This window comes from Mus pahari, chromosome 15, assembly GCF_900095145.1.
Source record: "Mus pahari chromosome 15, PAHARI_EIJ_v1.1, whole genome shotgun sequence".
NCBI classification, from domain to species: Eukaryota; Metazoa; Chordata; class Mammalia; order Rodentia; family Muridae; genus Mus; species Mus pahari.
Genome location: NC_034604.1, coordinates 34,437,658 through 34,441,854, shown reverse-complemented (window position 1 = coordinate 34,441,854; position 4,197 = coordinate 34,437,658).

Genomic DNA, 4,197 nt, shown 5'->3' with positions numbered 1-4,197 from the left:
CTCAACTTAGTCCTATTAAAAGCATTGACAGATGTGTGGTGTTTGAGTGAAGTCCTAGGAAGACCTGAGGAAAGAAGAAAGACGTGGCATAATTCTCAGGACCTGAGAAAATACTTTTTTTATTTTGGACCTGAGAAAATATTTTTTCACACCCAGTACCAGTCACCTAATTTCAATTGTCAATCAAGTACGTTTCGTTTCTACCCATGGTGCTCTTGCAACCAACCAACCAACCACCAACCAACCATGCTGCTAGAATCATGATGACATCAGCAAAGCACTGGACAGGGCACCATTCAAGATCTGCTCCAGGTGGCTCATAAAAGTAAACTGAAATTCAAACCATTCACATTTGAAGACAAAAAAAAAAAAAAAAAAAAAAATGGCAGAATGACTGGGAAGTCTGTGGGAAAGGACAAGGCCAAGTAAGACAGGAACAGACTCACATAGTTCATAGTTCATTCTCTTGTCAATAGTGTCAGACACACATGGTCTTTGGCTGGTTAGTTCTTGTCAACTTGATACAAAGGAGAGTCACCTGGGAGGAAGGAAGTTTAGTTGAGGCATTGCCTTTTGTCAGACCAACCTGTGGACATACCTATGAGCCATTTTCTTAATTTTTAATAAATGTAGGAGGGTCTAGTCCACTGTGGGTGGTGTCATCCCTAGGCAGCTGGACCTGAGCTGTATAAGCAGCCAAGAAAGCTAAAGAGAGCTAGTAGCCTTCCTCCATGGTCTCCACTTCTGCACCTGTTTGCGTTCCTGCCCTGGCTTCACTAAATGGCAATGTGATGAGGACCTTGTACACCAAATAAATCTAGCCCCCCTCCCTTCCCCAAGATGCCTTTGAACTCAGAAACCAAACATGTCACATGTGTAGTCTTCAAGGGCTGTTTCTAGAGGACCTGCAGGCTCAGTGAGGACAACAGGTGTAGGACATTTGTGCTGTTCCCAGAACTCAACCAAGGTGGAGCTTGGCAAGGAAGGAAGACTGTTCACCTATGGCCTACACATTCAAATAACTTCCTCCTTAAACCCAGGCTTCAAAGAAGCACCCTTGTCTCTCTGTTCTCCTGGATCTGTCTGGGTTACCTTCCTGCAGAGGCATCCATGAGGCGTTGGAAATTGAGCAGGAACTAGAGGCTCACTGTAAACCCGGGTCCCAGGCCACAACATTCCTGGAAGGCTTGAAAATCGAGAACACTCAGTGGTACAGTCAGCCTGCTCTGTTCTGCGTTGAGTTCTAGAAAGGGTTAACTGATTAGAAAATTGAATTTTGGAAGACTCAAGTCTATTATGTGTTCTTGGAGATAAAATCATTAGTGTTGTTTGGGATGTGACTATTTGAGGTTTAACTACGTGATAGGCCTGAGTAGCCGATTCAAGTATATTAGCTTTTGACTTCTTGGTAAGTGGAACACAGAGCCACTCCCAGCTCATTAAAAAAATAAAAAATAAAAAAAAGCCTCGTAGTTCACAATCATAACTGTAAGGGCCTAGACTTATGACCTTTGATCAGTGTATAAATTAAAATATGTTGAGTCAAAACTAACCAGAAACCCAAGAAACAAACACACCATCAAATGGGAAAGTCATTTAATTCAAAAATCATACTTCCACTCACTTTATAGGGATTTCCACAGACACGAACGAAACATAAAAAAGCCAGGTTTCAGAGATGCCTGACAGAAATTGTATTTTCTTTATAGATGCGAACAATGGCACAGAAACACGTTTTTTAAAAGCCTGAACATGGCAAAACTGTTTTTTTTTTTTTTCTCTAATAATAAGAAAAATGTTCTATCCTAGCTGCAGGCTACTTTTTAATTACAGAGTTTGATTCTATGTACCAGTCAATATTCAATAGTGAAATTTACAACAGTGTTTTTATGATTTCTCAAAAGAAAATATTAAAGTGCCATTTATAAGTACTTTACTGACTTGATAACACACAGCACTTTACAGTATACTCAACAGTAGCCTAAAAGATGAATTAAACATGCAAATAGTTTCTTTCACAAAATATGGACTAAATGTCTTTTAGAGTGCTTTTGAACACTAGCCTAGCATTAGCCACTGGGAATTTATGGGTTTGAGTTTTTAACATGACTTTTAATAAGTCACCAAGGAACACAGCTGTGGATAACTATGTGATAAACACGAACAGAGGCTTCAGATGAGGACTCGTTCGTAGCTTTGATCTTTTGCTAGGAAATGGAAAGACTCTAGTTCCTCTGACACTCTCCCTCCAAATCATCAAGGCTGTAAGAGCTTTACAAATGCCAGCTCATGTGTGTCTACATCAGAGGCTCCACCTTTATGCTTGTATGTGCTATGCACGAACACATACACATGAACACATGCACACACAAATTTTAGAATCACCAGATGTATGCTTTCACAGACACCAAGCTGATTCTGGCATCTTGAACCCCAAGGATACTGCTGATGTTACTCAGAAGTCCATAAGAATGGTGGGTGTGCATGTGTGCGTGCATGATGGCAGAGAGTGTGTCGGCCTGCCTGAAGCTACTCCAGGTCGCTCAGACACTGAGTTATCAACGCCCTGCTCCCCACTGACTACACTAATGTGAATTTTGACAGGATAGTTCTTGGCCCTCCCTCTGTGAGTTAGGACTATGCTCAGTTCTTGCTTTCTAGAACGTTCCACCATTCTATAATGTCCTATAGATTTGTGAAAAATTATTAGTTGTGAATTTTTTTCCTGTGATAGTTTTCCCTCCCACATAAGAGTAGTATCTCAGCCCTCCTTAAAGATGCAGGGATCCTCAGGGTGGCTCACCTTTCCTTCCTGATCCCGGCCTTTTTATATCTATGCTTTCCTTCCAGGAGTATAGGGCTACCTCCGAGTGACGTCTGGAATCTCCGTCTACTTAGGGAGGCTCTTTAAGTTAGACAAGTGCTGTGGGTGGCAAAGGGAAGAAGGCCAATCATCGCTTGGTGGAGTCTTGTCTCAGCGTGTTGGAGGAATGTCCAAGGTTCACTCCCAGCTCTCTGCTGTTGTCATTTTGATGCTATGTTCATAGACAACCACTAGATCTGCATGGCTGCTAAAATAGTTGAGCACAAAAGATATTTTTCATGCACCACTATGGGGTGTGAGGGGCACCTGACTGATTCAAGGGCTGCTGGGGCAGGGCTGTCAACGTAAGTGGTCACTGTCAAGTTTGCCAGAGGTGGCAGACAACTCCCTTCCTAGACAGGAGGATAATCCTTTGAAAGTCAGGTAGCTAAGCAGACGCTTGGGTCCCTTGTCTACTAAGAACAGTGGGTGCTAGAGCAAATGTGGGGTGCCAGTGTGGTCACTGGTGCACCCCCAAGCTCCCTGGCTATGAAGCTAGGTAAACAGCCTTGTCTCAGGAAGCAGATATGGCCAGCCAAGAACAGATGATCTCACCCTCTTTAGTTTACTTCCTCCTGTCTCAATAATGGATGCTTCTGGAAGTTCTATGACTGAAGCAGCTTTTGGTGTGATTGCTACTGTCTTCAGGAAGAAAATGCAGTTGAGAAGGATTTCCCTTTAAGATTCAGAAGTGGCAAACTCAGGTCTGGAGTGCCTATAACTCCTAAGCAGCCAGCATGGCTCTGGCCCACCCGTGCCAAGTTGCAAGTACTCACTTCTCATTTCTTCTCTGCTTTATTAAAAAAAAAAAAAGCATCCACAAGACTTCACATAATGGCTTTAAAAATACTACAAACTGGCTCTAATACTAAAGGCTGAGGCATCCACTGAATGGAGGTCAGTCACACACATTTATTTTGAAAAGGGAAAAAATAGAGAATTTCATCAGTGTTGAGCAAGCCCATCTTCCTTGCTTGGGGGCAGAGATCCGAGAGTGGCTATCTTCTCATTTCGTAGCACAGAATGGCACTGTTCAATTACGGAGCTCTGTATCTCAGAGAGTGAGGCTCGATGCTCCAAAATTCAAACCATAACCAACCCATCCCAGGGCCTTACAAGAGAAACTCAAAAGCTCCTGGGGAATCTTTGGGACTCTGGTCAATGAACTCTGATATCAACTCATTCCTCATGATCTATCCCAGTTTTCCTTATTTGTGGGGAGCTCGGGGGTGTTCAGAGAGCAGAAAGGGCACATTTCACGTTTAATCTTCAAATTCCTTCCCACTTGGCTCATATTAATCGCTATAGTTCTTTTTCCTGAGGAGGAGGAGGAG